Source organism: Miniopterus schreibersii (assembly GCF_964146895.1).
Source record: "Miniopterus schreibersii genome assembly, chromosome: 3".
Taxonomy (NCBI): domain Eukaryota; kingdom Metazoa; phylum Chordata; class Mammalia; order Chiroptera; family Miniopteridae; genus Miniopterus; species Miniopterus schreibersii.
Window position 1 is genome coordinate 90,029,354 of NC_138103.1, and position 15,684 is coordinate 90,045,037.

Consider the following 15,684-nt stretch of genomic DNA (forward strand, 5'->3'; position numbering starts at 1 on the left):
GATTTATAATTTTTTTCTTTAATAGATTGCACCTAATTTAAGGTCAAAAGATTTTCTCTTATGTTTTCTTTTATAATTTTATAGTTCCTAATTCTTGGTTTATGTTACCAGATATAAATAGAAAGCTTTCGTTTTGCTTATGAATAACCAATTTGCTCCAGCACCATTTGTTGAAAAGTCCATCCTGTTTCCACTGTGCCTTTGTCAAAGATCAGTTGTCTACATATATGGGTCTAATTTTGGACTCTGTAGTCTCCTACATTCATCCATTTGTCTGTACTTATACCAACAGTACACTGTCTTAATTACTGTAATTTAGAAATCTTGAAATCGAATAATATTAGTTCTCCAACTTTGGTCTTCTTTTACAAAAATTTTTGGTCATTTTAGGTCTTTTGCATTTGCAATTTAATTTTAATTTAATTTAATTAATTAATTTATTTTTAAATATATATTTATTGATTTCTGAGAGAGGAAGGGAGAGGGAGAGAGAGATAGAAACATCAATGATGAGAGTCATTGATCGGCTGCCTCCTGCACGCCCCAACTGGGGATCGAGCCCGCAACCTGGGCATGTGCCCTGACCAGGAATCAAACCCCGATCGCCTGGATCCTAGGTCGATGCTCAACCGCTGAGCCACGTCCGGCCGGGCTCAGTTTAATTTTTATAATCACTTTGCAATTTATATATAAAATCCTGTGGGGATTTTGATTGGGATTACATGCATTACTGAGTTCTCAGTAATGTTTTATAGATTTCAGTATATGGGTCTTGCTGAACTATTTTTGGATCCTCAAGAGATGAGAAGACAGGACACACTACTGCTCCCAAGATGGGAGAGGTGACAGGTGAATAGAGGGACACGGTTTACCACCCACTCATGAGCAGAAAGCACTCCAGAATGGGTAATGGGGTAAGGAAACTGAACTGGACTTGATGAATTGTGCACGATTCCTAAAATTAATAACTCCAGGGGTACCCAGTCAGGGGCGGAAGGGGTGAGGTAGGAGCTCAATATTGTGGGATTTACCTGCAGCAGCTTGACCTGATTTCCACAGCAAATATCTGAGAAAAATCCCCCGTGCTTCTTCAGACAAGGGGAGGGGAAAAGCAAACATTTTGAAAGACTTCAGATCACTCTGATCTTAACCAGGCCTACCCTCGGAAGAAATTAGTTAACCAGAGCCTAACCTGCTGCAGCATTATGAGAGCCCAACTGCCCTGGGGGAAGAAAAATATCCAATTCAGCCAGCGGCCTCTGGCCATCCCTTCCCCAGTAAGGGGAAAGAGAAACTGGGGAGCACCTGTGAGTTCCACAGTCCGGAGGCCGAGGGGGGCTGAAAGGCAGCTGTGTTACCCACGCAGCTACAGAACGCTTCCCCGGCCCCACACCCCACGCTCCTTACTAAGGACCATTACAACAGCTCTGTTTCCCAGTACATCCTGCTTGGCTATCAAGAAAAAGAAAATTACCAGGCGTACCAAAAGGCAAAATGCACAAACTGGATGGGCAGGGTAGGCGTCGGAACCAGACACAGCAGGGACGTTGGAATGATCAGACTGGGGATTTAAAGAAACTAACATGCTAAGGATTCTCATGAGTGAAGCAGACACTGTGCAAGGACAGATGGGCAATGTAAGCAGAGAAATGGAAATCCTAAGAAAGAGCTAAGAGGAAATGCTAGAGTGAGAAACAAGGTAGAGGGAATGAATGCCTGTGACAGGCTCATTAGCAAGGGGCTGGGCAGGGCTGAGGAAGGACCTGAGCGAGGACAGGGCGACACCATCTTCAAAGCCAGACACTCACCTCCATGCCTTAATCCAAACCCGTAAGACGCCACCAGAGTGAACCCTACGGTGAACTACGGGCTCTGGGTAATTTTGATGTATCCATTTGGTTCATCTTGTTAAAAAATTTAAAAAAAAGTACTATTCTATTAAGAAACGTTGATGAAAAGAGACTACGCATGTGTGGGGTGGTGGGTATGCAGGAAATCTCTACTTTCTCAATTTTCTTAGAAACCTAAAACTGCTTTTAAAAAAAGAACAACTGACCAATGCACACACACGAAAAAAAAAAAAAGAAATTATGTGAAACAAACCAAGAATTAACTTTCCCTATGTTAATTCTTCCTCAGTATGGTCTGTAGCTAGAAGTCTATTAATTAGCCTTCTCAAAACATGGCTCCTTTATTATCCATACCACAAATAATAATTCTTCCAGTAACCTGACTCAAAATACAAAACATCTTTGATATTTCCATTAAACCAAGTACACCTATTGGCTTTTCTTTTCTTGGCTCTCAGCTCTTTTTTCCCCCTATTATATGTGCCACTGAACTATTTTAAATCATCATCATTTCATGCAATAGAGTGTACAGTATCTACCAACAGATTTTCATAACCTTAATCTTTCTTATTTAAAATATATCCTACAGGGTGCTAAATTAATTTTCCAAAATCCACTTCATCAAAACCCAAATCAATTAAAATTTTAAACATGTCTACTACTGGGAAGATAGCATCTGAACTTTTAGTTCATTCTAGCATCTGAAACCAGATGACTTTTTAAAAAAAATATTCTATATTATTTCCAATTTATTTCATTTCAAGCCTGACATGTAACTTCCTACGTTTATAAACTACTTCCCCATTAATACATAATCCAAACCATGTCTACATGATTATACTTTATTGAATTTCCCTCACTAGTGAATAGCACATTGTTATGTATATATAGGTGTCAGTAAACATTTCTTGAACTAAGTTAATTAGTATATTTACAAAATAATCCTTCTGAATAAGGCTGACTACTTACAGTGAAAATATTATTTAAGGGAGATTACTTGTTTGAAATTGTAAATAGAGTTATAATTAGAAAGAATCAAGTGGGTTAAGACTACAGTTTAAATATTTCCTGGAATAAAAGTGCAAAAAATTAATAATATTCTATAATGTCATCTCCAGTTAATACATTTCATTTTCAAGAAATCCTTTCAAAACCACACTTCTTATTTTAGTCCCCAAAATAATTCAATATGAATACTATATGAGGTTTAAGAATTATTAAACCATCCCTTAGTATTCTACATTTCTGTAATTTTTTTAGACCAGTGCTTTTCAAACTTTAATATATTCACATCTCCTGGGGCTCTTGTCAAATAGCTCTGTTCTCATTGACTAAGTCTGGGGTGGGGTCCAAAACTCTGCATTTCTAACAAGCTCCCCTGTAATGTCAATGAGACTAGACCACATACTTTGAATAACAAAGCTGTAAACCTCTCCAAACCTAAAACATCTTCAGAATATGTTGACGACATTTTCTTGTTTAGTGCTTCAAAGCTCAGGTATGTAGCTTATTACCCTGATGGAAAAATAAAATATAAGGTGACTACCGTGGGAGATCGCAACATTATTTCTAAATAATCAGTCTTTTTCCAGAATTACTTTTTAACCAGAAGAATCTTTCTGATTCAAATCAGCCCATATTACATCAATTATTCTACTGCTTATACTATAAACTATATTTTCCTTTATCTGTACATTTTAAAGCAGTTGCCTCATTTAATAGTATTTTATGTTTACGGTCATAGAGAATTCATTATTCTTCTGAAACACTTATCACAACTGCTTTTTCCGTAATGTACTAATTATATTATATAGGAAGCCAAGGACAGTAAATCACAAAATATAATATAATAGGCATTTTGACATATCTCAATTATTAATTAAGACTCCACACATCACAGGTGATCAATTAAGCTACAATCCATCCTTGGCTAATAAAAGGAATTAGTCATTCTTCAGTCAGTTGATTATGTTGATTAAGATCATAATGTACCAGCTTTTTTCCTTTAATTTTACCATTTATAATCATAATGGAAAATGCTAACGATTCTTGAGACCAAACCCAAGCCTCTATGGATGAACAGTTTTAATCCTTTTAGAGTTTCATAGCACCAATACAGTCTAATGAAATTTCAACAGTGAGAAATAAAGGTACATTTTTCAGGTGTGTTTATACAATTAAAATGAGTCAGTGCATACTAAATACTTTCTTTTATGTGCTGATACCATTTTATGCACCTTGTATAAAGCACTATGTGACATAATTGAATCAAAGCATTCCACTAAGGATTCAAATAATGTGGGTCCATATGCTTGATTATATTTTCCAAGAGTTCATTACACATTACCTACTGTGCTCTAATCTCATAGAAAATATATAATTCTACATTCAATATGCATCACTCTATGTTAAGTATCCATTTGCATATGATTTTCTGTTTAGACTAGAAGTTTAAATCAGGATATTATGTTTTGCACTGAAGTTATGAATATTGGGATTTGCTCGTTGTGTTCAATGAATATTTTCTGAATTGGATTGAATATTGTTATTCCTTCTAAAATATTTCAATTAGAAGGAAATTTGGTTCCTTTCCCTAAAAAAGCACAACATGTCAAGGGCCATTTATCCCATCATATGCTTATATCCTATTTATATATAACATCATAGACCTCACACAAGGCATTAGTCAAACTGGCAATCAATACATCATTATTGACTAAGGTTTGCTCGTTTCAGGTATAAATTGTCGTATATTGCTAAGATCATTATCAATGTAGAGAGAATTCCAAGAAGCTCTGATCCTTGCTGTTCTTCTCAGATTAAAATTCCCCTTCAAGCAAAACCATGTGAAATTAATTTGATCTTCCAGGAATGTGACCTGCACGCAAACCAGTAATGTACTTCGCAGTTAAACTATGGGCTAACATCTTAACATGATAATTTGCAAAACCAAATATAACCCATATAAATTTGGGGCGGTGGGTGGAGAAGCATATGGCAGCGTTCAAGAGAAGCATTAGTGAGAGAGACACATAACTTGGCATGGCCATTTTCTCTAAGATTCTGCTAATAGGCTCACGAATGGAACCCAAGTGTTCTTGAGACTCTCTCAGCAGCCTTTGTAAACTTCAGCAGTGAGTGTGACAGTCCCAGATGTAACTTGATCCACGATCAAGTGAGCAGTGCTAATACAGCTGTGACATTACACCTTCTGTTCGTGAAGTCTCATTCTACTGTAGCTCGGATTCATTTCATTATGTGGAAATTGGTAGCAGGAATACTCTCAGCAAGAATGCTCTCCTAACTTAAAGATGTTAGGGTAAAAGCCATCTGGTACCCTATTTCCTTTGATCCAGGACTTGAACTGCTTCTGAAAATCAATGAATGAAGAGATGGAGAGAGTTTGGGAGTTTTATTAGCTATGCCTACCCAGGATGGGATGTCATTTCTCATTTAATGTATTATTAGTACATTCAGAGTTACTTCAAGGAAGACCTTCTGTGCATATACTGATAAATAGTGTGTAAACAATCACTATATACTAGTGTGTCCACTATGTGAGTGTGTAGAATATGCACTAAATTGGGATTAATTGTATTACAAAAGATGTTGCTGTTATACCTGAAAGGGCAAAAATATTCATGACACCCAATTGTGAAAAATAGCAAAGGTAGAGACCATACATGGATATATTATTGGCCATTAAAAATCTATTTAAAAGTATAAATAGAGTTATTACATGAGGATAAGCGCAGTAATCATAAGACATCTTTGTCGCATGCATTTATGAGATGGTCAGGCTTAAATAAAAGAAACAGAAAATTTTATCAGCACTATGTTTTAATTTTAATTATGCTTCAATATTTGCACAATACTAAAAAGCCCATTTTGAGACTGCCTGTCTTATCTCTATGTGAGGCCTATTACCTAATAGAGGATTAACTCCTAAAGTCTGTATCTGCAGCTAAAATATAAAATTGGAATAGCATTGTGTTAGTTAAACTTCATCTTCATGAGGGCAGAAAGGGACGAGATTGTAATTTATTTTCTATTTTCCATAATGCTTGGCTCAGTGTTAAATAGTACTTTCAACAGTTTTCACCTGAACTAAACAGACAATACAAGGTTTACTTCTTTATTTTATAATATTTATTTTTTTAATTTTTAAGGTATCAATACCTAAGTATAGACTCTAGACTCTAAAACATACTATTCGTTTTGTAAGCATTAGAAGTAGGCTATATTATAATGTGAACTACTTGTACATTGTGGTATGTGTGTGTGATTTTTTTCAATGGAATGCATCTCGAATTTTCATTGTATAGATGGGCTCATTGAGGCTCAGAATTGTCCTCTCAGCAATGAGTGCGGAGCATTCTCTCTGGGCCATACATTTTGCTATAGGAAAACTTTCAAATGTGAACAAAACTGAAATAATTCTCAACATCTAAGAATTAACAGTGTGAATGGTAACGAGATCACCTAATGCAAACATAGGTGGTCTGAGAAATCTTTCTGGAGGAAATTGTGTCCTACATCACACACACACAGGTAAGAGGAGGCAGACTGCTATTATGTGTCCGGGTGTGTATGCTGGATACAAATAAGTGAAGGAGTTGAACTGAGGTCTGGCAACACAATCAGACGGAATTGTGTTCCATGAATTGGGATAATGGATCATGACTATTTAATGGGTTATAAACAGGGAAAAGAGTGTGCTAAGCTCAGGGGAAATACAAGGAGCATATGTATCCACAAACAAATAATTTCACTTTGATCGCATGATACAGTCAAACATGACTAAGCTCAAACCTAAATTTAGGCCCAGGCCTGTTACAATGTGGAGTTCAAATCATCAAATCCTTCAGCCACAATTTTCTGTCTTAGCCAGAGCTATGTTATGACTTCCACTGGCCCCGGGCAGTTTGCCTTCATGGGCTTTTCTCCTTGTAAAGCAATAGAAAATGTATCTTGCAACTATATAAAACAAGACAAACATATAAAGACACATATATTAATATTGATATTAGCATTGTCTTTGGCCTCAAAGCATATTTATTTCCTCTGATTTTTAAAGAAATTAAAACATTTACATGGGCCCCTTCCTAAAAGTGTCGAGGGCCCTAAGCTTTGTGCCTGCTCTGCCCAGTGAAGAAATTCGCCCTGACCTTAGCAGCAAACATATGATCAAGTATTTTTGAACTGAGCTTCAGAAATAAACATTTTGTCCTATAACTTAATCCGACAGTTAAGAATGCAAGTTTCAGAAAGATGGCGGTGGACTGAGTGGAAGCTACACTGACACTCTCCAGGGACTAATCTGGATTTACAACTAAAACATAGAAAAAACATCCTGAAAACCAACTGAAGACAAGCTGGAGAGCACCTGCATAACCAAGGAGGAAAAGTGGAGACCACATAGAGACTGGAGGCACGAGAGGGCTGGCTGGGCTCCCACAGGCAGCAGCTGAAGGTCCGGAGGGAGATCTCAGCCGTGGGGGTTCCCACTGAGGACTCTGGGCCTAAACCCCAGGCTGGGCTTCCCAGCCAAGAGACCATAACTGAGAAAGGTGCCCACATAACATTGGGCTGTGAAAAGCATCCTGGTTTCTGTCTGCCAGAGAGAGACAGCTGGAACTGTAGGCACCCTCTCAAAGAGCCGACACAAAACGTTTCGTGTGTAGCCACTCACCTTGGGCTCCGACGGAGGGGGAGTGGAGTGGACTGGAGCTGTGTGGGGAGAGTCATTCCCCCAGACTGTGGGTGACATCTTTCTTGGGAGGCAAATTTTCCGCTTTTGCCTGAGGGGGGGCACGATTGCCCCACTCTGCTAGAGAGCCTCTCCTCCTGCCTGAGGAGTTTCTACAGCCTGAGGTTTGTTAAGACACTGATAACAACCAGCTGCCCCACACTGTGGAGCTTCTACAGCCTAAGGCTCATTAAGAGAATACAATTAACAGGTCTGCACACTGAGGCAGACCTCAGGGTGTTTGAGTCTTTGCCTGATCTGTTTTGGGACCTGGGCTTTAGAAAAGTAGACTTTGGTGTGCATCTCGGTCCTGTCCAAATACACCCAGCCCCAGCAGTGGAGACCTCAAGCCTGGCGTTGTTGATAGCCCCAAACGGGGTACTCAGGGCCAGTCACAAACTGCCTCTGACATTGGCCTGTACCAGAGACCCTCCAAAAAGCCTGAGCATCCTAGCAGATCTACCTATCATTTAGCCAAAATGGGGAGACCAAAAAACAAGCCCCAAATGAAAGAACAGGAGAATTCCCCAGAAAAAAGAGCCAAATGAAACAGAGACAAGCAATCTTTCAGATAGAGTTCAGAAAACTGATTGTAAGAATGTTCAACAGCACGAAAAAAGATTTGGAAACTATGAAAAACGACCAGTCAGAAATGAAGAATGACACAGCAGAAATAAAGAATACATTAGAAGGAATAAACAGCAGATTAGAAAAAACTGAGGATCGGATCAGTGAATTAGAAGACAGGCTAGAAAAAAATCACTCAATCAGAGACCCAAAAACAAAAACCAAAAAACAGGAGGACAGTCTAAGGGAGCTGTGGGACAGCATAAAATGTAACAATATTCATATTATAGGAGTGCCAGAGGAGGTCGAAAGTAAGCAGGAGTTAGAGAACCTGTTTGATGATGAAATAATGGCAGAAAACTTCCCTAACCTGGTCAAGGAAAAAGGCACACAGGTACCGGAGGCACAGAGAGTCCCAAGCAAGAAGAATCCAAAGATGCCCATGCCCAGACACATCATAATTAAAATGTCAAAAATCCAAGACAGAGAGAGAATCTCAAGGCAACAAGAGAAAAGCAATCTGTTACCTACAAAGGAGATCCCATAAGGCTGTCATCTGAGTTCTTAGCAGAAACTCTACAGGCCAGAAGGGAATGGCATGCAATATTCAAGGTAATGCAAAACAAGGATCTGAAACCAAGACTACTCTATCCAGCAAGATTATCAATCAAGCTGGATGGTGAAATACAGAGCTTCCTAGACAAAAAAAAAAAGGTTAAAAGTCTTTATTACTACAAAACCAGCATTACAGGAAATGTTAAAGGGACTGCTATAATTAGAAGTAGAAATAAAGAGAATGAGAAACATAGGTATAAAGAAACAAAATGGCAGTAGATAAGTATCCTTCAATAATAATCTTAAATGTAAATGGATTAAGTGCCCCAATAAAAAGACATAGGGTACCTGAATGGATAAGAAAACATGACCCAAATATATGCTGTCTACAAGAGACCCACCTCAGAACAAAAGACTCACACATGATGAGAGTGAAGAGAGGGAAAAAGTTTTCCATGCAAATGGAAATGAAAAAAAAGGTGGGGTAGCAATACTCATATTGGACAAAATAGATTTCAAAATGAAGACCATAACAAGAGACAAGAAAGGTCATTACATAATACTAAAGGGATCAATCCAGCAAGAGGATATAACCCTGATAAACTTATGCACCCAATATAGGAGCACCTAAATTTATAAAAAAACTTCTAGAGGACTTTAAGGGAGAGATTGACAGCAATAGAGTCATACTCGGGGACTTTAACACCCCACTGACTTCACTGGATAGGTCTTCTAGACAAAAAATCAACAAGGAAACAGTGACCATAAATGACACAGTAGATCAGATGGATTTAATCGACATATACAGAACATTCTACCCCAAAGCTGCAGAATATACATTCTTCTCAAGTGCACACAGGACATTCTCAAAGACAGACCGACCACATGTTAGGACACAAAACAAGTCTCTACAAGTTCAAGAAGATTAAAATGATTTCAAGTATCTTCTCGGATCACAGTGGCATGAACTAGAAATCAACTACAATAAAAACACTAAAAGACATTTAAACCCATGGAGACTGAAAAGCATGTTTTTAACAATAAATGGGCTACCAAAGAGATTAAGAAAGAAAGAAAAAACTTCCTGGAAACAAATGAAGATAAACACAAAACAACTCCAAATCTGTGGGACACAATGAAAGCAGTCCTGAGAGGGAAGTTCACAGCACTACAAACCTACCTCAAAAATCAAGAAAACCTTCTAATAGATTCTTTAACCCTACAACTTAAAAACTTAGAAAGGGAACAACAAGAAAAGCCCAGAGTAAGCAGAAGGAAAAAAATAATAAAGATCAGAGCAGATATAAATGACAGAGAGACTAAAGAAACAATACAAAAGATCAATGAAACCAAGAGCTGGTTCTTTGAAAAGAAAAACAAGATTGATGAACCTTTAGCCAGACTCATCAAGAAACAAAGAAAGAGAACCGAAATAAACAAAATCAGAGACAAAAGAGATGTAATAATAACTGACCCAACAGAAATACAAAGGACTGTAAAAAATACTATGAACAACTATATGTCACCAAGCTAGACAACCTGGGTGAAATGGATACATTCCTAGAAAAATACAACCTTTCAAAACTCAATCAGGGAGAATCAGAAAGTCTAATATGCCGATAACTGCTGATGAAGTGGAAGCAGTAATCAAAGGGCTCCAAGCCCACAAAAGCCCTGGCCTAGATGGCTTCACAGGGGAGTTTTACCAAACATTCAAAGAAGAATTAACACCTATCCTCCTCAAACTATTTCAAAAAATCCAAGAGGAAGGAACACTTCCAAATTCTTTTTACGAGCCAGGAATAGCCTAATTCCAAAACCAGATAAAGACATCACAAAGAAAGAGAATTACAGGCCAATATCCCTGGTGAACATAGATGCTAAAATCTTCAACAAAATACTGGCAAATCAAATCCAGCAATATATTAAAAAGATCATACACCATCACCAAGTGGGACATATTCCAGGGATGCAAGGCTGGTACAATATTTGCACATCAACAAATGTGATACATCATATAAACAAAGTAAAAGACAAAAATCACAGGGTCATATCAATAGATGCAGAAAAGGCATTTGATAAAATCCAACAACCATTTTTGATAAAAGCTCTCAGGAAAGTGGGAATAGAGGGATCATACCTCAATATAATAAAAGCCATATATGACAAACCTACAGCCAACATCATACTCAATGGGCAAAAACTAAAATCATTTCCCCTAAGAATAGGAACAAGACAGGGGTATCCACTTTCACCACTTATTTTATATATATATATATATATATATATATCTTTATTCATTTCAGAGAGAGGAAAGGAGGGTGAGAGAGAGAGACAGAAACATCAATAATGAGAGAGTCACTGATTGGCTGCCTAGCCCACAACCCGGGCATGTGCCCCGACCAGTAATTGAACCCCGATCGCCTAGATCCCAGGTTGATGCTCAACCGCTGAGCCACGTCCGGCTGGGCCACTTTCATCACTCTTATTCAACATAGTACTGGAAGTCCTAGCCACAGCAATCAGACAAGAAGAACACATAAAAGGTATCCAAATTGGAAAGGAGGAAACAAAACTGTCATTATTTGCAAATGACATGATATTGTACATAGAGAATCCTGAAGACTACACCAAAAAACTTCTAGATTTAATAAATGAATTCAGCAAGGTAGCAGGATACAAAATTAACACCCAGAAATGGATGTCATTTTTATACACCAATAATGAACTCTCAGAAAGAGAAACTAAAAAAGCAATCCCATTAATCATTGCAACTAAAAAAATAAGATACCTAGGAAAAAACTTAACCAAAGATGTAAAAGACCTTTACTCAGAAAGCTACAGGACACTGAAAAAAGAAATAGAGGAAGATATAAACAAATGGAAAAATATTCCATGATCATGGACTGGAAGCATTAACATCATTAAAATGTCCATACTACCCAAAGCAATGTATAAACTGAATGCAATCTCTATTAAGATACCAACAGCATGTTTCACAGATCTAGACCAAGCACTTCAAAAATTTATATGGAACCAAAAAGGACCCCGAATAGCCACAGCAATTCTGAGAAAGAAGAACAAAGTTGGAGGGATCACAATACCAGATATCAAGTTATACTACAAAGCCACTGTAATCAAAATAGCCTGCTTCTGGCACAAGAACAGACATACAGATCAGTGGAACAGAACAGAGAACCCAGAACTTGACCCATGCCATTATGGTCAATTAATATTTGACAAAGGAGGCAAGAACATAAAATGGAGTAAAGACAGTCTCTTCAATAAATGGTGCTGGGAAAATTGGACAAGTACATGCAAAAAAATGAAACTAGACCACCAACTTACACCATACGCAAAAGTAAATTCAAAATGGATAAAAGACTTAAATGTAAGTATTGAGACCATAAAAATCCTAGAGAAAAACATAGGCAGCAAAATCTCAAACATCTCTCAAGCAATATATTTGCCGATACATCTCCTAGAGCAAGAGAAACAAAGGAGAAAATAAACAAATGGGACTGCATCAAAATAAAAAGCTTCTGCACAGCTAAAGAAACCATCAACAAAGTGAAAAGGGAGCCCACTGTATGGGAGAACATATTTGCCAAGGACACATCTGAGAAAGGGTTAGTATCCAAAATATATAAGGAACTCAACTTAACAAAAAGAAGACAAAAAATTCAATTAAAAAAAATGGGCAAATGACCTAAATAGACACTTCTCTGAAGAGGACATACAGATGACCAAGAGACACATGAAAAAATGCTCAATGTCACTAATCATCAGAGAGATGTAAATTAAAACCACAATGAGGTATCACTTCACACCTGTCAGAATGGCACCATCAACATATCAAGGCTGGCAAGAGTGTGGAGAAAAGGGAAGCTAGTGCACTGCTGGTGGGAATGCAGACTGGTGCAGCCACTATGGAAAGCAGTATGGAGGTTCCTCAAAAGATTAAAAATTGACCTGCCATTTGACTCAGTGATCCCACTTCTAAGAATATATCCTAAGGAACCCGAAACCCCATCACAAAGAACTTACGCACCCCTATGTTCATAGCAGCGCAGTTTACAATAGCTAAGATCTGGAAACAGCCCAAGTGCCCATCAGTAGATGAGTGGATAAAAAAGCTGCGGCACATTTACACCATGGAGTACTATGCAGCTGTAAAGAAGAAGGATTTTTTATCCTTTGGGACGGTATGGATGGAACTGGAGAGTATTATGCTAAGTGAAATATGCCAGTCAGAGGAAGACAAGTACCACATGATCTCACTTATATGTGGAATCTAATAAACAAAATAAACAGATGAACAAAATAGATTCAGAGACATATAAGCATGGAACAGACTGAGGGATCTCAGAGGGAAGGCTGGGGTTGGGGAATGACTGGGCAAAGATTAATCAAAGAACTTATATGCTTATATGCATAACCGATGGACTGAGACATTGGTATGCGGAAGGCCTGGGGGTGGGGTGGATGCAGAGTGGAGGGGTTTAATGGGGAGAAAAAGGGGGACATCTGTAACACTTTCAACAATAATGATACATTTTTAAAAAATGGCGGAAAACTTTGTAACTACAAATATATACAGATGGCAAATAAGCACATAAAATGATGCTCAGCATCATTCACTATTATGTAATAAAAATCTGAAAATTAAAACCACAATATATACTACTAAATTGCATTAAAATAGCCAAAATAAGATTTAAAAATTACATTACCAAGTGTGGGCAAGGATGCAGAGCTAATGATTCGTCTATACCTTGCTGGTGGGAATGCAAAATATTATTGCCACTTTAGGAAACAAACTGCAATTACTTAAAATGTTAAGCGTGCCCTTAGTTGATATAGCCTTCCCATCCTAGATGTCTGTTCAGGAGAAATAAAAACATTTGTTCACATAGAAACATATATAAATGGTGTACCCGCATTATTCATTATCATCAAAAATTAGAAACAACCCAAATGTTCTCAAACGAGTAAATGGACCAACAAGCTTTGATACGTTCATACAACGGCACCCTCATTCTCTATAAAAAACTAAGAAATATTGATATACGCAGCAACATAGATGAACCTCAAATGCATTATGCTAAGTAGAAGAAACCCTACTCAAAAATCATATATAGTGTATGTACCCATTTATATGACATTCTTAAAAAAGTAAAAATCTAGGGATGCAAAACACAACAGATGAGTGGTTGCCAGGGACTATTCACCAACAGGTGACATGAGGGAACTTTTGGGGGAGACGGAAATGTTTCCTATTTTGTATGTTATTGTGTTTATAAGACTATACATTTGTCAAAATTCATAGAATTTTATACTAGAAAAGACAATCTACTCTTTGTAGATTAAACCTTCATACAAACGGCCAATAGGTACATGAAAAGGTACTCAACATCTCCAGTCATCAGGGAAATGCAAATCAAAACCACAATGAGAACTCTCCTCACACCTGTCAGGGCCATTATTACACAGGAGGATGAATGTCATTTTTTAAAAAGGATATGTACCTTCCTTGCACTTTCCTTTATCAAATATTAAATATTTGAATAATTAAAAGCATTTTTAAATGTGTGGCTTTTATAAATTATTGAGTAAATAAAGACTAAAAATGTGTTCTTCCATAAATTATTGAGGGGGAAAAAAACTACCACATACTATTTATAAATCTAAATATGCAATATCCAGAAAAGGTTTATGATTTTGAAATTTTATTCAGAACAATGGGTCCTTTATTCTACTCTGAGACATTGGTGTTCAAAAGAAAAACATGTCCTAAGTTATATGCCCAGTATTGTTTCCTGTTACTGCGCAATTCTAGCTACTTATAAATTGTCAAAACAACGGATGAAACCGAACACCTAATGGTGTGCCAAATATCTTTCTGAAAAAAAATCTACATAATCTCATCAGAACTTTATATCCTCGGCTTGGCCTGGACACTTGCAGTTCAGAAAGCAGGGTGTCAGTGCAACGGTGCATAAAATATTAGGGCTCAGAAAGCCAAGCCTGCTTCGGGGAGTGTGTAATTTAATAAAGTGTTCATTGATGTCAGCACGCTGGCTCATCACACTTGTGTTGATGGGGAAGCCTGCAGCACAGAGACTCTGCTAATTAGATGACTGAAGTAAGATTACATTTTCCCTTGGAGACAGACACAAAGGTGGGAAAGTTATTCTCAACAGGATTTAGACGTGCAAGTATCTGGTAGAACAGGACAAAAATAGAGAAGGGTACACTTTAGGGAAAGCCAACTAAGGAAACAAGCTCAACAGAGTTGCACTGTTTACAAGAACAAAAGTTATGAAACAGGTTTCTCTTGTTCCCACTCTATTCACACACAAATTTTGAATATATATTACAAAAAAAAGAATTAATATTTTTATGACTTAGGTGCTAAGCTTACTAATAACCCCTTGTAAAATCACAGAGAAATTAGAGCTATGAATTAAGAATTCCAAATACTGTATCTTACACTTTAGTGTCTAAGAATGTCCATTAGTTACATCATTTAAAATTATATCTAAAAGGTCAAATTAATGATTTCTCAAAAGGAGTTGGATTATGGATCATTCACAGAGCTGTGAAGAATTTTTCATGAGATCATACAAATGAAAGTTTTGCTCATATTTAAGCAAAAGCAGATATTCTGTTTTTCATAGAAGTGTTTTATTAAAAGTTTAAATATTTTATCACCTCGTCTGACCTAAATATTAAAGATTATCTAGTGAAAAAATATTGTCAGTATTGTCCTAAAGGAATTTTATATTCGAAAGCAAGCCTTCTGTTTTTACTACTATTTTTTTTTTATATATATATAAAATTAACCTGAACATTTAAGCTGCCTGACAATATTTTGAATCCTCAGTTTGCTATTGAAATATCCTGGACAAGAAATGTTAATATTAAGAGAAAGGACACTAAACACTGTATGTGAGAAAATAT

At 37.1% G+C, this 15,684-nt stretch overlaps 1 protein-coding gene across 3 annotated transcripts in view; it reads right to left on the reverse strand.

Annotated features, from left to right (window-relative positions):
• Positions 1–15,684, reverse strand: part of CDH10 (cadherin 10) — a 126,741-nt gene that overhangs the window by 75,815 nt on the left and 35,242 nt on the right. Inside the window, exon 1 of one of the 3 annotated variants that reach the window (XM_081132221.1) lies at positions 3,259–3,365. The exons of the other annotated variants lie outside the window; for them this stretch is intronic. The gene's annotated coding sequence lies outside the window, so the exon portion shown is untranslated. Of the gene's footprint in view, positions 1–3,258; positions 3,366–15,684 lie in introns of those variants that run through there. 3 annotated transcript variants of the gene reach the window in all.